General features: G+C 51.3%; 1 protein-coding gene and 1 non-coding gene across 9 annotated transcripts in view; one reads left to right on the top strand and one right to left on the bottom strand.

Annotated features, from left to right (window-relative positions):
• Nucleotides 1–20,771, bottom strand: part of EPB41L1 (erythrocyte membrane protein band 4.1 like 1) — a 177,845-nt gene that overhangs the window by 70,173 nt on the left and 86,901 nt on the right. Inside the window, exon 1 of one of the 8 annotated variants that reach the window (XM_027558646.1) lies at nucleotides 2,944–3,084. The exons of the other annotated variants lie outside the window; for them this stretch is intronic. The gene's annotated coding sequence lies outside the window, so the exon portion shown is untranslated. Of the gene's footprint in view, nucleotides 1–2,943; nucleotides 3,085–20,771 lie in introns of those variants that run through there. 8 annotated transcript variants of the gene reach the window in all.
• TRNAC-GCA lies at nucleotides 9,114–9,184 on the top strand. The gene has a single exon. It is a non-coding gene; the product is annotated as a tRNA-Cys (tRNA).

Consider the following 20,771-nt stretch of genomic DNA (forward strand, 5'->3'; position numbering starts at 1 on the left):
GTTCCCTTCATCTGTAAAATGGGAGGAAGAAGGATTTTTGCCTCAAAGGGCTTGTGAAGATTGTATGAGTGGCACAGTTAAGCCCTTAAAATGGGTGCCTGGCATGTAGTAAGTGCTTGATAAATGTTGGCTGCTACTATTCTTACCCACAAGCCTCCCGCCCACAGAGGAAGCGGTGCCAGCCTGCTCCCACCCCTACCCGCCTACCCATGCACAAGTCCCCTCCCCACCGGGCCTCCTCCTCACAGTCCCAGCTGGTGCGCCTGCATTCCCTCCTTTGTATGTTCTGGTCACTGGGTTCCTGTCTAGTGTGGCGGGAGTGAGTGTCAGGGCCAGCCAGCCTTATAGCCAACCAGTCTTCCCCAGCACCCAATGGGAGCACAGAGTCCAGAGCATCCTCACTGCTGGGGGATCCTGGCCAGGAAGCAGAAAGCCATGGACAGTCCCTCTCTCAGGCTTCTGGCCAGTACCTTTCTGCCCCCTACCCCTCAGGACTCCAGGAGCACTCAGGCCACCCCTGCCTCACAAAACCCAACCCACCCTTGAACTCTCCACCAGGACCAGTCCTGGCACATCAGTTCTCTGGCTCTGCTGGACACCAACCTGGTACTCCCAGACCTTGCTCCAGGTACAATGCCAAGGTAAAGAGAGATACTCTAGACTCAGCCACACTCTTTCCAGCTGTGCAACCTTAGGCACGTGACACAACCTCTTTGAGCCTTAGTCATGTGTAAAAAGGATAATAATAGCACCTACCTGTCAGAGTTGTTGGGAGATAATGCAAAGCATACAGTCAGTACTCAATAAATGTCCTCATTCTGATTGTATAATCACTGGTATTACTCCAGATGGAGATTATTATCCACTTTTAATAAATGGGGGCACAGAAGCCCAGACAGGCTCACCCGGATGACCTAGCTGGAGCAACACAGAGGCCCCTCCCACCTCAGCAGCCTAGGCGGGAGACCCTCTCCACTGCTCTTGGGGGCTCAGGCCCAGAACATGCCTGGGCACCCAGCATCCTCTTGGCTCTGGATACTTACAAGAGGGACCAGGGCTCCAGGCCGACTATGCCTCAGCCCTTGCCCCTTAACTGGGACAAGGCAGCCTGGCAGCTGAGGCAGCCTGGCCTTGCTTTCTCACCTTTTGGGGTCAAGGGTTGCGAGACCAATGTAAGTCCCCCTCTAGAAGGCAGACTCAGGCTCCAGGCTATAACGCCAGCCCATCAGAGTCCTGTGTATGGAATGGCCACAGCAATAGGGAGGCAGGCATTTGGGCTACAAGAAACCCAAACTCGTTAGAGGATATGGGTACCTTAGTGCTGGCTCTCACACCCATTTGCCTGTGACCTTGGACAAGTCATTCCTCCTTTCGAGGCCTCAGTCAATGTTTCAGTATTTCCTGAGTGAGCTCTCCGGGACCAGGAAAGGCTCTCGTGCCAGTTCTGGGAAGCAGCTCTCCATGGAGCTCACTGAACTCAGGCTCAGGGAACCGCACATGGCCCAGGGAGGGTTTTAATGGGAATAGGCCTCTTGCACTGATCTCCTCCAGGACTGCTTCGAGGGGCCCCTTAGGAGCCATGCTCTGCGCACACACAAATACGGCACATGGGGTCACGATAGGTATGACCTCAGACTGGCCAGTGGAAGCCGGCTTCATCCCTGCACAGAACTGGCAGAGCCTCCCTGGGCCACGGCGGCTCAGAGAGGAGGCTGGCACAGGCTGCCTCTGCCGCAGGCTCCATATGAAGGAACGGGTGGGCAGGCGGGTACACAGTCGCCTCTGTTCTCCACATCCTTGCCCAGGACAGACAGCCCCACTTCCTCCAGGGGTATCATTCGAGGTCCCGAGCTTTCAGCCTGGCCTGGTGGCTACTGAATCTGGAAGACTCCTAATGCTGGGAGGTGGGGGAGAGACGAAGCAGCTGTAACCCCACCCAGCGCTGGAGAGGTTATAAACCTAGCCCTCTTACACTCCCACCTCTGGGTACAGAGGAGGAGATATGAAGTGATGGCAGGAACAAACGGTAGTGTCTCTCTCCCATCAAGGTATTCTCAGAGCTTGCGGGGGTTGGCGGGGGGGTGGTGAGTGCGGGGAAGGAGGTGGTCAAGGACCACAACTGGTAGCCGCGAAGGAGACCGGTATCCTCAGAACTCCTTCCTAGTCCTTGTCCAGCCTCCTAAGCCATACCTCTGCCAGGCAGTGGCCTTAGATCTGATAAGCATCCTGGTGGCTGCAGTCACTTGCACCCCCAGCCCCCCGCAGCCACATACCATGCCCGCCCCCCAAGAACCCAGCCTCAGGGGCCCTCAGATATCCCCCAAGTGAGAAGGTGCCAGGCACAACTGGGACCCACAAGTCTTCTCCGTCTAACGTGTCAATGCCAGGCCAGAAACCAGGTGGTCCTAGAGCCAAGTTCTACCCCCTAGCTTTGGGAGACATGGAAGGGAGGTAGGATGGGGAATGAGCCAGAGTGGAGGAAGGTCTGCACCCAGAGGATAAGTGAGGACCAGAGCTCCCCAGCAACCCAGGCTCCAGTCAAGAGACTGTCTTGCAGCGTCTGAAGCCCGGAAGAAATATCCAGAGGGCTCTGGGCCTCCTCTGAGGCGTCAGGAGTGGTCTCCGAGTGGGGAGAACAGGAGTGCGCCAGCCCGGCACCCACCCAGCAAACATTCATCCTTACAGCAAGCCTCAGCTCCCCGCCTGCCCACCTCTCTCGCCCGGGAGGCTGCAGACCCGGGAGGTCGGGAGGACCAGCTAGGACCGCCCCCACACTGGCCGGAGGGCCGACAGCCTGCAAACTCAGTTCCTGCCGGTCTGTCCCCCACTCTCCGTCCTCCCCCAGGGCTGAAGGCTGGGCCTCCGGGTAACGAGCCCCCGGCCCATCCCCACCCAAACCCACCCACGCCCCCCCGTGCCACCTGATCGCCGGCACGTGCCTACCTGGGCCTGGGGGTCCCCATCTCGGGCGCGCGGGGCGGGGGGCGCCCCCTCGGCTCCTGCGAGCCGGCAGGCCGCGGGGCGGGGCGGGCTCTGCGGAGCAGCCTGTTCCGCGACACCCCCGCCCGCTGATGGATGCCGACTGCAGCAGCAGCAGCGGCGGCGGCGGCGGCGGCGGCTCGGCGTGCGCCGGGGGCTGGGCACCGTGCCCACAGCCCCGGGCCTGGCGCCCGCCGCGCGGCCCGCCCCCGCCCCCGCCCGGCCTCCGCGCCCAGCCCGGGGGCCGCCGCCGCGCGCCCGCCTGCTCCCTCGCGGCGGCCCGGCCCCTGCCTCCGCCTCCTCCCCGCCGGTCTCCCTCTCCCTCTCGCCGCTCTCCAGCTCCCGCAGGCTCCCAGGCCACCTCCTCCGGGGCGCCGTCACACTGGGCAGTCCCCGGGACCCCGGCGGGACTGTGCCTCGGGCGCCCAGTCCTGGGGCTCCGCGGCTCCCACCCTGGCCTGGGCCAGCCTCCTGTCCCCTCGCGCGGGGGTTCGGCAGGGAGAGAGGGAGAGGGGAGTGGGGGAGGAAGAGGAGAGGCTCCCTGACTCAGAGGGGGTGACTCAGCCTCGGCCCACCGAGCGCGGCCGGATACCCTCACCTCCCCTCCCCGGCAGCTCTGCGCGGGGCAGAACTTCCCCGGAGCCAGCGCTCCTCCTCCACCAGGGGGGCGGTATCGCAAACGTCTCCCAGGGGTCCCATGTGTCTCTAAGTGCGTGTACGTGTGCATTTGTTCCTATGTGCTTTGGTGACAAATGGCCGCGTACAGCTGTTTCTGGAGGTGCCGCGTAGGCATCCAGGCTCCAGGAAGGTGGGCTTGGGGGGTGGCCAGAGGGCCTGCGGCACCAAGGTCCTGGCTCAAAACCAAGTGAAGCCTGGCTCCTCCCCTCCAGCCGCGCTGTTACAACTCAGAAAGCCGTCCAGACCACCTAACCAGACAGAGGAGAACCCCCAACAGCCTGGGTTCCAGTCCAGCCCCGTCACGTGTCAACCAGTACCTTTGGGCACATGGCTCTCTTGTTCTGGGCCTCACTTTGCCAATGAAAGAAAGAGCTGGATGTACCTGTCTCCACAACATGATCCCCTGAGATTTCTGCCAACGGGTCCACATTTGCAGCCCCCAGGACCCCTGCTCCCTGACCCGCCACCATCCCAGGCATACACATACACATGCTCTCATTCTTCAAATCATCCCTGAGTACCTACTGCATGCCAGCCACTGTTCTAGGTGCTGCAGAATCCACCACACTGGTAACCGGAGGTTCAAAGCTGGGACGCCACCCACATGAGAACCAAGCCTCCACACCCTCCCCGCCCGCCCCTCCCAGGCTGCATCTCCTTCAGTATCCACCTCACCAATGGGCTGCATCCCTTAGTGTCCACCTCACCAGGATCCATCTGCACTCCCACACTCCAGAGACAGGCAGCTCCTTCTGTCCACTTCTCTCTCCCAAGGCAGATGCTCCATCAGGGTGACCTACCCCAGGGTCTATTATCAACCCTAGATCCTCCATGGAACAAAGCTATGCCCCTCTTCCCAACCCCTCTCAGAGAACCAAGACAGCAAGCATGTCCCTTCTCCCCACCCCCAAAACAAGCCTTCTCTTCTCCAAGTTAAACATCACCAGCTCTTTCACCAGATGTTCCCAAGACACAGCTTCCGGTGCCTCCACTCTCTCTGCTGCCCCTAGGCTCAGGAGTAGTCAGAGAGCAGAGAGCAGAAGGAAACCAGCTCCTCCGAGTCCTAGAGAACACACCCTCCCTCCAGACAGGAGACATGAAGATGCACAAACCATCGCGGGGCCAACTCCCAGAAGGACTGGAGTCCTGCTGGGCGGACTTCCCTACAGATGTCCTCTTTTGTCTGTGGACTTTTCAATCCCCAGCTTCCCAGAGTCAGTTCTTCCCAGGACCTCCCCAGGCCCTCGGGGGTGTGGCCTTGGGCAAGTCACTTTTTCACACTAGGGTGCTCTGCTTGAGTTCAGTTCACCACATTTACTCAAATGAATGCGCAAAAGGACGAGTAAAACTTAGGAGTTATACCAGATGAATTTGTTGTTTGATAGACACATCTGCTAAGAGATTTTTTCTGACTGCTTACTGCAAATATTTTCCTTCCAAATTGACACTCAGCCTCCTCTGCTTGCTGCCCTCCCCAACCCTGGGCTCCCATGGGCCAGACCCAGCTGCCCAGATGGCACTGCCTGGCCAGGCCAGTTCAACTCTCCTTTCCTCAACCCTCCTCCCATTCCTTTCTTTCCCCAGGAAGAAGCCTTGCTCTCTCCTCCCCTCCTCTCCCCTGGGGCAGGGCCACTTTCCCACCCTCCTCAGCTAGATGGAGCCTCTCACTTTCCCAGAAGAATCCAGGCTACATTCCAAAGACCAAGGCAGAACATTCCCAGATATGACTCTGGATTTAAACCCAAAGAGCTCGATTCCCTTTAAGTCAGTGGGACCACACAGAAAACCGGGCTTCTTCTACTGCTATCATTATTATTCTTTATATAATTATTATTGACTTTTTAAAAAAAACTTTTAAAACAATATTTCTTTATTTGACTGCAACAGGTCTTACTTGCTGCATGTAGGATCTAGTTCCCTGACCAGGGATTGAACCTGGGCCCCTTGCATTGGGAGTGTGGAGTCTTAGCCACTGGACCATCAGGGAAGTCTCTAACATTTCTATTTGTTGTTGTTCAGTCGCTAAATCATGCCTGACTCTTGTGATCCCATAGACTGCAGCACACCAGGCTTCCCTGTCCTTTACCATCTCCCAGAGTTTGCTCAAACTCATGTCCAGTCAATTGATGATGCTATCCAACCATCTCATCCTCTGTCATCCCCTTCTCTTCCTGCCTTCAACCTTTCCCAGCATCAGGGTCTTTTCCAATGGGTCAGCTCTTCACATCAAGTGACCAAAGTATTATAGCTTCAGTTGCAGCAACAATCCTTCCAGTGAATATTCAGGGTTGATTTCCATTAGGATGGACTGGTTTGATCTCCTTGCTGTCCAAGAGACTCTCGTTTCTATTAGAACTTTCCAGTTTGCAAAGTACTTTCAGAAGTCATCCTCACGTCCTGTGACACTGTCACCCTCTCATCCTATAAACAGGCAGTTTGAGGCCCAGAGCAGTGAGTGACTTGAACAAGTTCACACTTGCCAAGTAACACTGATTTTCTGGACCAGGCACTTTCCACTTCACCCCACAATAACCTTTTCCAGAGAAATCTGATTAGGGTCAGGGCACTCTCTGAAGAACGAACAGCCCCCTATAGGCATCAGTTGAAATCACTACCCCAGTTACTTGCCTTCCTTCATTCCCAGGACAGGGAAACTGAAACACAGGACCAAGACCGAACCGAGAACCAAACCTCGGAGAAATGCGAGGAGCCCAGGTGGAGGAAAAGAAGCCTCACCTCACCCCCCTCCCTCAATAAGGAGGGCTCTTCTGAATTCTGCTTCCAGCTCTGGCTCTGCCACTTCTTTCTGTTACTTGGGTAGATGATTTGATCTTTCTGAGCCTCAGTTAATTCCCTATAAAGTGGCAGAAATTCTTCCTGCTTTACTCCCTGAGTTGCTGTGATGGAAGATCAGCAGATGTCAGCAGAAAAGAAGGTCTCCCCCTCTATGGGCTGCTGGGGAGGTAGGAGAAAGTCTTTCTTCTTATTTTTGTCTCTCTCTTTTTTTTTTTTTTTAGGCCATGCTGTGTGGCTTGTAGGATCTTAGTTTCCCAGTCAGGGATTGAACACGGGCCCTTGGCAGTGAAAGCCTGGCATCCAAACTATTGCACCACCAGGGAATTCCCAGAAAGTCTTTCTTCTGAAATTTTAACAGGAGGGAACTTGATATCGCAGAAGTGCTAGGATACAGGAAAGCCAGGAATAGAATGAAAGTGCACCTCTGGCTGGGAAAGCAAAAACATAAGGTGTTAGCTACAGCCCCGCCCAAGCCCACTGGTGGGGCAGGGGCCAAGCCAAACACTCAGGTAGAGTCCCTCCCACCCCACCTCTTTTATCTTTTGAATGAGGAATCCAAGGCTCAGAGAAAAGTGGCAACTTGCCAAGGTTACCCCATTGGAGGCAATGGTCTCCTGACTCCCAGTCACGAAGGGCCCCTGGATTCCTGAGTGGGCAGGGTGGGGTGGGGGTGCTACTAGTGTAAGGATTGCATCTTTCATTTAGCAAACAGTGATGTACACGCTGAGCCTCAGGAAGGCAAGAGGAACTGGGTAGCCTCTGTCCTGGAATTCACTGTCAGTCCAGCAGCAGAGAATGGTACCTAAACCAGCACATCAGAGGATGTTGTAAGATGAATCAGCACCACTTTCTGAGTACTTGATCTGTGCCTGGCACCAGTCACACATTCATTTGTTTAATCCTTACAACAATTCTCTGGCATTGAGATTATTAACTATTTTCATAGCAGGAGTCTCTGAGGCTTGAGGTAAACAACTTCCCAAAGTTCACTCAGCTAATAAATGGCAGGGCCAGGATGTATCTGCCAGGTCTGTCCGAGGCCAGGGGCTGAGCTTCAACCCTTATGCTTTGCTCCCTACCTCTAGGGCTCTGCTGACCTATGAGCTAGCCACTACTCACATATGGCTTCTGAGCACTTGAAATGTGGCTCATGCACATTGAGATGTGCTGTAAGTGTAAAATCCACACTAGATTTTGAAGATTTAATTAAAGAAATGTCCTGTATCTCCTTAATAACTTTTGTATTGCAATGATACTTTGGATGTATTCAGTTAAATAAAATATATCATTAGAATGATTTTATCTGTCTCTTTTGGCTTTTTTTTTTTTTTCATATGGCTATTAGAAAATTTAAAATCACATATGGGACATCCCTGGTGGTCAAATGGTTAAGAATCCACCTGCCAATGCAGGGGACACCAGTTCGATCCCTGGTCCAGGAAGATTCCAAGATTCTACAACTACTGAGCCCATGCTCTAGAGCTGGAGCTCGACAGCTAGAGAAGCCACCTCAGCGAGAAGCTTGCATATGACAACTAGAGAGTAGTCTCCACTCACCTCAACTAGAGAAAGTCCACGCACAGCAATGAAGACCCAGCACAGCCAAGTAAATAAATAAATACATTTAAAAATAAGAAATAAATAAAATCACATATGTGGCTAACATGTGTGGCTCACAGACTTCTTTGGTCAGCACCAGTTTAGATTCTCTGAAGTCCTAACCCAGCCCGTGGACCTCAGAAAAGAGTTCCTGTGGGAGGGGATGCCTAAACGAAAGTGAGTAAAAGGCACAGCCCTAGGGAGGAAGGTATGCGCCAGGGCAGGAGGGCAGCAGGGCCTGGGTGCATGCTAAGACATGTCTGACTCTTTGCAACCCCATGGACTGTAGCCCGCCAGGCCCCTCTGTCCATGGGATTCTCCAGGCAAGAATACTGGAGTGGGCTGCCGTGCCCTCCTCCAGGGGATCTTCCTGACCCACGGATCGAACCCGAGTCTCTTATGTCTCCTGCATGCGCAGGCGGGTTCTTTACTGCTAGCGCCACATGAGAAGCCCCAAGGGCCTGGGTGGGCTGAGCTGAATGAAGCCCCAGGCACCTGACATTGGGGCCAGTTTATAGAGGAAATTACCAGAGCCAGACTTTCCAGAGCAGCGTGATCAATGGGCCTGGGAAGTTCTGCCTGACAAGGCTGTTCTTGCTGATCCCGGGCATGCTCTGGAAGGCACTGCAGGGCAGCTGTGTCTAGGGGTGGGGAGCAGTCCGGGTGGATGGGCAGCAATGCTCACCTGGCAGGGACCTCCTGGCTCCAGCTGCCCCTACTACAGCTCCTTCAGTCTCCCCCAAGAAACCTCTCGAAGAACTGCTGTCTCCAGAGACCTCGCCATCCTCTCAAACCTTCCAGCCCAGACTGTGGGAACCACACATTGCTGCATTCGGTCATGCTCTGACATGCAATGATGAAGCTACACGGAGGGTCACACGGTGCAAAGCACTTTTCCATCCTTACTGTGACAGCGTTGAAGAGCCTGGAGGCAATGGTTACCTCTGGGGAGAGGTCAGGGGGAGGGACAGAGGAAGTTCATTAATAGCACAGGAGCTGTGTGACCGTGGCAGGGCCCAAACCTCTCTGAGCCTCAGTTTCCATCTCTGTACAATGGGGTTTCCCCAATGGCTCAGTGGTAGAGAATTTGCCTGCAATGCAGGAGACCCAGGTTCGATCCCTGGGTGGGAAAAACCCCCTGGAGGAGGAAATGGCAACTCGGAGAATCCCATGGACAGAGGAGCCTGGCGGGCTACAGTCCACAGTGTCACAGAGTCAGATACGACTAAAGTGACTGAGCACACACAATGGGGATATTGTCAGCACCACCTCTTCAAGCTCCTATGACACGAGAGAACACCTGTGAGATACCCAGTCTCTTCAAAGCCTCCAGAGGTCACCTCCCCTCTAGGAAGTCCACCCCCCATTGCTTCTACCATCCAGCCTGTCCCTCCTCTAGCCTTCCGGACCACACATCTCTTGTCTCTTCTGAATTTGGGGTTCAGCTGTCACGAGGCTCTCTAACCGCTCTAATAAGACTGCTGCTGCTGCTAAGTCACTTGAGTCGTGTCCGACTCTGTGCGACCCCATAGACGGCAGCCCACCAGGCTCCTCTGTCCCTGGGATTCTCCAGGCAAGAATACTGGAGTGGGTTGCCATTTCCTTCTCCAATGCATGAAAGTGAAAATGAAGTCGCTCAGTTGTGCCCGACTCCCAGTGACCCCATGGACTGCAGCCCACCAGGCTCCTCCGTCCATGGGATTTTCCAGGCAAGAGTACTGGAGTGGGGTGCTATTGCCTTCTTTGTCAAAGGTGGAAACCTTGCCTGTCCCCTCATTTCCCTTACTCTTCCCCCTCCCTCTGTCTTTGCCTCCCCTCTCCTCCCCGCCGCCCCACTGACAGCCATGTTCCTGCACAGACCTGCACAGCCCAGAGGCTGCAATAGCCTAGTGGCTTGGCCACTTGGCCATTGTCTTTGGCCCAAAGCGATGCAAGTCAGGATGACTGTGCACACCCTGAGGAGCTGCACCCACCCTGCTCCCTCATGGGAAGAACCTTCAGTAGCCAGGTGTTCTCTGATAAAGCGACTGGAACCCTGACCCAACTCTGCAGACCTTTCACAGCCTGTTCTCACCTGCCTCTTCATCCTCAGGTCCCTGTGAAACTGACTTGTTCTGGGCCCCCAGGGCACAGCCACGGTGGGGCCCTGCCTCTCCGCTTTTGCACGTGTTCCTCCTCTGCCTGGGAGACCCTCTTCCCTTTCCCATGATCATGCTTTCAGCCATCCTCCAGGAAGTCCTTCCTGATCCCCTCCTCTTTACAACGCCAGCTCCCAGCTAGAAGGAACCTCAAGGTTCCTCCCCTTTCTCCTGGCTCTGCCCTCCAGTCCTGGGATGTGTGAATTGCCCCACTCAGTCCTCGGCTCAAAATAGGTGCATGGGGTGTGTCTCTTGGGAGCCAGAGCCAGAGGCCAGGGAGCCAGGAGTTCACCCAGGATGCCAGGACCCTGCTGAGGCTGAGCTCTGCTGACCGACACTCCACCTCGGCTACATTTTTAATGGATCTCCACACTCCTGCTCCCCCTGGGAAGTCAGCCCTCCCCTAGGACGTCTGGGAGCCGTACTCCTGGGGCCTGAACATAAAAGATCTGGCCACATTCCCACTAGATTCAGACATCCACCCAGCCTCCCGTCAGGCGCTTGAAGTGTCAGCTGAGGTTTGCCTCATCACAGCATCACAGACTCCTTGCAGTCAGAAGAGACCTTGGAGAGAATCACACTGAGGCTGGGAGCAGGGAGAGGCAGCAGAAGAACGTCTGTGTGTGCGTCTGTGGTCCCCTGTGCCAGAAGATGCTGCAGAGACACCATCAATCAGCAGCATCATCACAGAGAGCCTTGGGGACCCACTACGTGCTGGCACTGTGCCTGGCAATATGCATCCATTTTCAGTTCTTCACTTCTTCCTTCTCTGTAAGGCAGAGGTGATATATTCCACCCTGATTTTATAGGGGAAGAAACCGAAGCTCAGAGCAGGTAAGCCAGTAGTGCAAGGTCACACTGCTAGTAGGTAGGGGGCCAGGATTCAGTGTGAGGTGTGCTTGACTCCACAGCCAGTTTGTCCACTATTAATCCTACACACACACACGGTTTAACACAAATTCACTGCAGAGAGATCGGCTATATTTTATCTCCTGTGTGGGGGTGGGAGGTGGGGGTAGTTTCATAAATGTGGGTAAACTTATGATCTGTGTACTTTTGTGCATTTATAACCTCAATAAAGTTTTTTTTTTTTTATGTTTTTGTGCCAGAGTGAATTTATGCTAGAGATTTGGGGGATGTGCAATACTCTTAATATTAGAGTCTGAAACTAGAAAACTATTTTTTTCCTTTTTCAACCACCTTGCCATTTCAACAGGGACTGTCCTGAAGAACTCATAAACCCCCAAGTCAGACCCAACAAAAATTCACCTGCTGTCCATGGCTCAGACCACAAACATTTCCTTGTACTTACATTCCCAGACCAAGTGCCACCTAACCAAAAATCGATTTCCAAAAACTAGCATTGCTCTGCAGTGTTTGCAACATTCTCTTCATCCACCCATCTGCCCCAGACGGCTGGACCAGCTGCTGCATCACTGTTAATCCCCAACTTCATGAAACGGCCAGGCAGCCACGTCTAGATGTTCCCATCTCCTTGCACCAGGCCAGGCTGGGCAGAGAAGCCGTCTGTGTGTGTAAACACAGCCTTCTGCTTGGGCGGCTCTTGCTGGACTCTCCTGGCCAATTGGGGCCCTCTGTGGTTTTTATCTTTCTGCCCAAAATAACCATTGGCTTCAGTGATTCTCTGGGCACGAATCAGACTCTCCTGAGAGCATGTGGCAGCTTGAAGACAGGAAGGGCACTTTATCCATCTCTGCTTCCCCTAGGCACCAGGACAAAGGTCTGCAGGATTTACTGAATGCCTCTGTGTGCCTGGAAGAACCTGTGTTGGGGGCGAGGGCTCACTAGAAAAGTCTCAGGAAGCTGAAAATTTAGGAAAAGAGAGGAAACACCAATATCAGCCAACAGCAACAGAAGGCTAAAATACTAAAGGTTGTCATAAAGTGGGAAAGTGTCTTGGGAGCTCAGAGAAGAAAGAGATGAGAGGGGAATGGGTGTCAAAGAAAGTCTCAAGGCAGAGGTGGCATTTAGGTTGAGTCTTAAAGACAGGCCTCAAGGACAGTCTAAATGGAGGAGAGAGTCTGAAGCAGGCACAGGGTTGGGAAGTACCGGGTAGACTCAGGAAGCTGATCTTTTCTTTTTGGCTAAGCCACGCGGCTTGCAGGATCTTAGTTCTCTGCCCAGGGATTGAATCTGGGCCCTGGCAGTAAAAGTGCCAAGTCCTAACCACTGGACTGCCAGGAATACCCAGGAAACTGACTTGAATGACCGGGAACAAAAGATGCCAAGGGCTGAGGCTAGGGCTGGAAGGGCACACAGTGCCAGTGGAAGCCTCAAATGGCATGCACCAACGGGCTTCCTGCACTGTCTGGCAATGAGCCACACATGACTATTTACATATAAATTAATTAAAAAGGAAAAAAAATGTAAAAGTCACAGCCACATGTGATGGTGGTTACCATACTAGACAGTGTAGAACATCACCGAAGAGAGTTCTACTGGGTGGTACCGGAACACACAGCAGAGAATCCAAAAGGCATTGGGCAGAGGTGAGACTGATTGGAGCTGGGCTTTATGAAGATTAACTTGTCCCTGGAGTAGGTACCTGGAGGTAAGAGAGAGACCTGGACCCAGGGCAGGCATTGTAATAATCCAGGTGAGATCAATAACTGGTTTAGGGACTTCCTTGGTGGATCAGGGGTTAAGAATTTGCCTTTCAATGCAGGTGACGAGGGTTTGATCTCTGGTTGAGGAACTAAGATCCCACATGCCACAGAGCAACTAAGCCCGTGCATCACAACGACCAAAGTCCATGAGCTCTGGAGCCTGTACACCCCAACCAGAGAGTCGGTGTGCTGCAACGAGAGATCCCACATGCCGCAACTAAGATCTGACGTAGCCAAATAAAAATAAATAAATAAATCTTTTAAAAAATAATCATGTCTATTCCCTGTGTTCTTCCTATCAGTACGCAGGAAAGCAGAGAGCCATGGTTCTCAAAGTGTGGTCCCTAGAACAGCAGCATCACCTGGGAACTTCTTGATGTGCAAATCTTCAGGTCCCACCCCAGATCTACTGAATCAGAAACTGGGGGTTCAGAGCAGCAGCCTATGCTTTCATCAGCTCTCTCCTGATTCTGATGCACAATCCCCATATAAAGGCTAGGAGCCAACTCTGGTTCCAGACTCTATACCTCTAAGTTCTACAATCAGAAGACCTGGCTCCATGTCTTACATCTCTTGGCTCAGCTGTTTACTAGCTGTGCTTAATCCCTTTGTGCCTCAGTCTTATAAGGATTAAAGGAGTTAATACATTTACTTTTCTTAGAAGAGTGCCTGGCCTATAGTAAGTGCTCAATGAATGTTAATTATTTTTAATCCTCATGGGCCACCTCATCTAAACTATTATGGTACAGGGACTTCCCTGGTGGTCCAGTGGCTAAGACTCTGAGCATCCAACTCAGAGGGCCTGAGTTCAATCCCTGATTAGGGAACTAGATCCCACATGTCACAACTAAGTGTCCGCATGCCACACTAGAAGATACCATGAACTGCAACTAAGACCCAGTGCAGACAAATAAATACAAATGAATATTTAAAAGTAAATAAACTCCTATGAGAAACGCTGGGCTGGATGAAGCTCAAGCTGGAATCAAGATTGCTGGAAGGAATATCAATAACCTCAGATATGCAGATGACACCACACTTAGGGCAGAAAGAGAAGAACTAAAGAGCCTCTTGATGAAAGTGAAAGAGGAGAGTGAAAAAGTTGGCTTAAAACTCAACATTCAGAAAACTAAGATCATGGCATCTGGTCCCATTACTTCATGGCAAATAGATGGGGAAACAGTGGAAACAGTGACTGACTTTATTTTGGGGGGCTCCAAAATCACTGCAGATGGTGACAGCAGCCATGAAATTAAAAGAGGCTTGTTCCTTGGAAGAAGGACCTTTGCCAACAAAGGTCCGTCTAGTCAAAGCTATGGTTTTTCCAGCAGTCATGTATGGATGTGAGAATTGGATGATAAAGAAAGCTGAGCGCCAAAGAATTCATGCTTTTGAACTGTGGTGTTGGAGAAGACTCTTGAGAGTCCCTTGGACTGCAAGGAGATCCAACCAGCCCATCCAAAAGGAAATCAGTCCTGAATAGTCATTGGAAGGACTGATGCTGAAGCTGAAACTCTAATACTGTGGCCACCTGCTGCAAAGAACTGACTCATTAGAAAAGACCCTCATGCTGGGAAGGATTGAAGGCAGGAGAAGGGGACGACAGAGGATGAGATGGTTGGATGGCATCACCGACTCAATGGACATGAGTTTGAGTAGGCTCAGGAGTTGGTGACAGACAAGGAGGCCTGGAGTGTTGCAGTCCATGGGGTCACAAAGAGTCGGACACGACTGAGCAACTGAACTGAACTGACGGTACAAAGTTGAATTCCTCTCACAGACAGTGTACCACCATCTGTCTGTCTCTTACCTGCCTGTCCATCAAATAATATTCCTAGGCCTGCTCCCCACCTTCCAAGAAAACTTACTTCCCCAAGCCTAGAATGTCAGTTCTTCTCCCGGAAGGCAGGGGCATTTCCTATGTCAGGGGGCCATTTCCACCAGGGGAGAATGTCAAGGCACAAGAGATGGATTTAATGTCCTGCGCTAGGATGTCCCATAAGGAAACAAGTCAGGAGATGCCCCAGGAGACTTCCTCACAAGACCACCTGGGGATACAAATGTCCAGAGCAAAGTGCCCAGTTGCCCACTGCTATTGAAAGCCTCAATTCATTTGGATCCATGCCAGCCTAAAGGCCATTTGAAATGGTACCTGGAATTCTGTCTACTGCAGGTAGCTCAATCCTGACTCAGGGAACCAGCTGAGGGAGGATGGTGTCAAGAAACCTGGGTTCTGATCTCGGCTGTGAGAATTCGGGCAGTCATTTTCTTCTTTGGATCCTATTTCCTCACCTCTAATGTGAGGGGCTTGGACTAGTGTGGTTCTTAACCTCTTACGGATTGTGGTTTCCTTAGAAAATGTGATAAAAACTGCAGAGCTTCTCCCAGAAAAATGTACACGGGTATACATCCAGACACACACAACCTTATTATGATTTTAGCATCAGGAAACCTCATGAAACCCATGCACAGCTCACCCCTTGCGTCTATGGACTCTTGGTTAAGAAACCTTGGCTAGATGGTCTCTAGTCATCAGGATAAGAAGTCAGCCGTATTTGTATCTAATCTAAAGGAACCTTATGTTAAAAAATTTCACCAAAAAGAAGAGATGTGAAATGGGCTTTCATAAGATTCAACTGTTGATGGGGTAAATGGTATGCATCCATCTGAGAGCCTACCCCCAACCTTGTCATATTGCCTTGGCAGTCTCCCCCCACTTCCTGTTCCCCACCCCAACTCAGCAGAGATCGAGCATGTAGTCCTGAAAGACACTCCTGTCCCCACCAGCTGTCTCTGGCACTTGCCGAAGAGTAGCCAGATTGTGTCTGGGCCACAACAAGGTAGAAGAGGAGGAGCTGGCCTGCCTCGTGTCCCCCCGCCCCAAATCCCCTGGCTCAGATGCCAACCACCAAAGAGGCTCCCAGATGCCACCCTCCACCCACCCAACACACACACACACAGAGCCACACTCATGCCCTCCCTCGCACAGCCACAGCCAAGGAAGGGACTGCACCTCCAGACACTCAGTGGTGCGGCCACCTGGAACAGGCAAGAGTTATTTTTAGAGGCCCAGTGACAGGATGGGTGAGACCAGTTCCACCCGTCAGAGCTCCCGCTGCCACCACCGGCTCCGATGAATCACCACCCACTATGCGAATGTCCACATCTGTCAGCATGGCCAGAGAGGCTGCACTGGCCTTGGGAGCAACTGTCTTGGATTGGTGACCATGCTGATCACAGCAGCATGAGGCCAGGATCACACCAGGGACAAGACGCCCAGCTTGAGTCAGTGCAGACCGACTGCCTCTCCCAGCCCAGTCCAGCCCAGTCCAGCCCAGCCTTGGGCCACCAGGCCAACGGGGGCCGCTCTCTGCACAAGTCCCTTCAGAGTGGCTGTTGATACCTCTTTCTCTCCTCAGTCTATCTGTAAGCCACCCACTCCGCCCCTAAACCATGGCATTCTAGTTATTATGGTAATGACCCCCCTCTCCCCGCCCAGTTAAAAAGGCAGACTTGGATGGTATCAATGCAGCTATCAACTGGTTTCATCTTTCTGGAGGGCATTTTGTGGTTTAACTTCAGGAGTTTTTGCTATGTTTGTTTGTTTTTGGCCACACCATGTGCCTTACGGGATTTTAGTTCCCTGACCAGGGATAGAACCCTTGGCAATGAGAGCACGAAGTCCTAAGCATTGGACAGCCAGGGAATTCCTCTCTGGAGGGCATTTTGGAAAAGTGCATGATAAGTCTTAAAAGTGTGCACACCTTGGGGACTTCCCTGGTGGTCCGGTGGTTAAGAATCTGCCTTTCAGAGCAGGGGATGGGAGTTCCCACGTGCCACAGGGCAACTAAGCCTTCCCACTGCAACTCCTGAGCCCATGCGCACTGGAGCCCAAGCACCACAGCTAATAATTAATTCTTTTTTAAAGTGTGCACATCTTTGAACCCAGAAACTCCTCTTCTGTGAACTTATCTGTGGGATCAGTGGCGATACTCAAAGATGTAGTTATAAGAACACTCGTCTCTTTATATACAGGAGTCTTATATACCAGAGTAAACTGGAAAATTGGAATTACTATAAATGTCCAAAAATAGTGGGTATTTTATATAGTGATAATACATATCCTGAAATACTAAACAGCTATTAAACTCTAATGTCATGAATCTATATGACTATATGTAATAATGTTGATAACATAATACAGATTTTTTCAAAGCATATGGAACATGTAACCCAATTTCTATAAAATATGTTTGCACACGCATAGAAAAAAGAAAACTGAAAGGAAATATTTAAAAAGTTATGTTCCCAGAGATTGTTTTATGATAGTGGAATTTCTTTTGTGCTTGTTTGGGTTGGGTTTTATTTCATTGTTTATCTTCTGGTGTGCATATGTGTGTGAACATATATTATTTATATGAGAGAAGCAACAAGAAAGGCCCATAACCCTCACCTCACTCACAGCTTCTGGGCTGAACCATCAAAGCCCTTCCTGGAATCTCAGCAGAACCTCCACCCCTTCAGCCACCACTCTTATCAAGTCTCCCTCTGGCCTTGAACTTTGCTGCCTTCCTCCGTAGACCCCTGGGATTTTGCCATCCAGCCCTTCCCCAGAGCCCCCTGACACATGCCTCCACAGTGGAAGTCCCCTCCTCCAAGGCGCCCTGTTCATGAATCTCACCCAGAGAGAGTATGTCTCATTTTACAGTAAGAGAAATAATCATTAACAAAGGTAAGAGTGGTGGTGAACCTTCACATTTATGTTTTGTGTTCCTTCTTATAGAGCACTTTATCATACATATTTCACTGAACCTGCCCAGTGGTTTGTGAGGCAAGCAGTATCATACCCATTGCACAGATGAGGAAACTGAGGCCCAGCAAGTATAGCAGCACAACATCTGCCAAAGGTCTCATAGTGGTGCAGATTCAAGTACAGGTCTGAGTTTGACATAGAAGGAGTTAAATGGAAGAACTGAACAGCTTACCCTAAGCCTACTTCTAAGGAGCCAAATTCTACAGAGTCCCTCCTTCTAGCTGAGCTCATAGTTGCTACACCACCACCCCCTGCCCAGAACCCCACAAAAGCCCTTCTGAGGCCACGTGCCCTGTGTCTCCACACCAGTCCATCACTCTCTCCCAGCTCTGGCAACGGGTCCTTGCTGGCTCCTCAGGTCTCCTAGCAACAAGACATCCTGTGGCGCCTCTCTTGACACCTGGGCTTTCCAGCTCGGGCCTGTCTCACCGAGAGAAGGGGCAGTCAGTAGCTCCTCTCACAGGGGCTGTGGCACCCACGTGTGGTGGGGGAGTGGGGGAGGAGATGGCATCAGCCAGCATAACCCCCACTCTGGGTCTGCTCCCAGCTCCACATTTGGGGCACTGGCTCTGGCTGCACTGTTCTTTTCTTGAGCTCCTGACTGTCTGCTGACTGGGACAAAAAAAAAAAAAAAAGCTGAATCCTAGGGTTCAAATTCTGGTCAATTCCAATTTACTTTTGCATTCTTGAAATATATGGAATCTTCCTATTAGAATAATATTAATATTAAAATTAGCAGTAATAAGTACTAGCCACAAAACAGCTGCTTTATTCAGGGCTCAAAGCCACTCCTGAGAAGCAGGAGCTAGCATCTTCATTTCACAGATGAGGAACCTGAGAAGTAATTTGCCTAAAGGCACTCAGCTAAGGAATGAACAAGATTTGAGCAAGTGTGTCTGACACCAAAGTGTATGTTCTGACCACTGCACCACATCGCATCTCTTAGAAAATGCCTGGTCCTACCCTCTTACCACAGAGAGAGGGAAAATGAGACCCAGAGTGGGGAAAGGATTTGTAGTCATCTAGCATTTACCCACTCCAGTGTTCTTGCCTGGAGAATCCCAGGGACAGGGAAGCCTGGTGGGCTGCCGTCTATGGGGTCACACAGAGTCGGACACGACAGAAGCGACTTAGCAGCAGCAGCAGCAGCATTTACTGAGCAGCTCTATGTGTGAAGCCCTGAGTTAGGAATGTGAATAATAAACTGTTTCAGTTCCACACGATTGGATAGACGGGCTGTGACTATTTATTGAAAACTGTCAAAGCTGAGCAGTGGGTTCATGGAGGCTCATCATACTAGTCCCTCTAGTACTTTTCTGACTGAAACTTCGGCTGCATCAGGTCTTAGACGTGGCACAGGGGAGGCATGCCGATCTCCAGTTGTGGTGCGCAGACTTAGTTGCCGCAAGGTATGTGGGATCTTAGGTCCCCAACCAGGGATCCAACCTGATCCCCTGCATGGGAAGGCAGATTCTTAACCACTGAACAACCAGGGAAGTCCCTGAAATTTTCCATAATAAGAAAGTTTATAAACCCATGGCTGATTCATGTCAATGAATGGCAAAAACCACTACAATATTGTAAAGTAATTAGACTCCAATCAAAATAAATAAATTTTTTTTAAAAAAATCAAGTTTAAAAGGACTATAGAAAGATGACTGAAGAATATGTAAATTTTAAGTCTGGCTCAACTCATTGTTGTTGATCAGTCACTCAGTTGTGTCTGAAACGTTTGCGACTCCATGGACTATAGCTCACCAGGCTCCTCTGTCCATGGGATTTCCCAGGCAAGAACACTGGAGTAGGTTGCCAGTTCCTTCTTCAGCAGATTTTCCCGATCCAGGGATCAAACCCGTGTCTCCTGTATTGGCAGGTGGACTCTTTACTACTGAGCCACCTGGGAAGCACCTTTGGCTGGACTAGATAATCAGTAAATCACCCAAACTTGGGGATATTTTGCTCTGATTGTTTTGAAGTTCCGGCAAAGGCAAGTGTTCTGGAACCCACATCGTAGCCTCCTCTCTTTCTCCATCCTTCTGTAAAATTCCTGCCTCTGTGTTGTTGCTAGGATACCAGCGAGCCCGGAGAATCCCAGTCTGACTGACTGGGCCCTCTGCCTTCTCACACTGCCCCCTGTGGGAGACAGCGCCCCTGCCCCCAGGGAGCCGACCCTCCTGGGCAGGCTCTCTGCGGATCCACGAGCCACACAACACAGGAGATGCCGTCAGCCACTGGGAGAGAGGCAGCTAGAAATCCAGAGGACTATGATTAGAAAGCAAATTACAGGCCTCTGGAGGTTTCCAAGTCACAAAAACTTCCTAGGAATCAGAGGTCCATTATTCAAGTCCCTCAAAGTTTCCAGAGAGGGTGAACACAGTCTCCAAAGAGGGTGAACACACACAAAGCAGGAGAATGAAGATGTGAGATGAACAAGAGAGAAGCTACACAGCCAGACACAGAAAAATGCGATCAGACAGGTAGAGAACGTGAGGCCACTGGGAGGCAGAACAGCACGCCGGTCAAGGACCGGCAGCAGGTCAGAGTTCCAAGCCCCGCTCCAGTGCTTCCCAGCTGGGAGCCTGAGCAAATAGCTTCACTTCGCTGAGCCTTCATTTTCTCGGCTGCAAATTGCAGATAATTCTAGCTACAATAGAAAGTGAATGTAGCCATTGAATGAGGCCAGACATGTCAAGTGCTTAACCCGGTTCCTGGCACATAGTAAGCACACAATAAACAGTGGCTTTATTTTTTTTTTAAGATATTTTATTTGGCTGCTCTGCATGGCATGCAGGATTTAGTTCCGCAACCAGGGATCAAACCCATGCCCCCCTGCAGTGGAAGCTCGGAGTTATAACCACTGGAACTCCAGGGAAGTCATAACAATGGCTTTAAAAAGAAGTGCTAACCGTATGATCCAGCAATTCCACTTCTGGGTATTTATTCAAAAGAACTGAAAGCCGGATCTTGAAGAGATGTTTGTACATCCATGTTCACAGTAACGTTCACAAAAGGCAAGAGGTGGGAGCAGCACAACTGTTCAACAACAGATGAATGGATAAACAAAACATGGTGTATACATACAGTGGAATATTCGACCTTAAAAAAGAAGGACATTCTGACACAGGCTACAGGTGAATTGTA

Source organism: Bos indicus x Bos taurus, chromosome 13 (genome assembly GCF_003369695.1).
Source record: "Bos indicus x Bos taurus breed Angus x Brahman F1 hybrid chromosome 13, Bos_hybrid_MaternalHap_v2.0, whole genome shotgun sequence".
NCBI classification, from domain to species: Eukaryota; Metazoa; Chordata; class Mammalia; order Artiodactyla; family Bovidae; genus Bos; species Bos indicus x Bos taurus.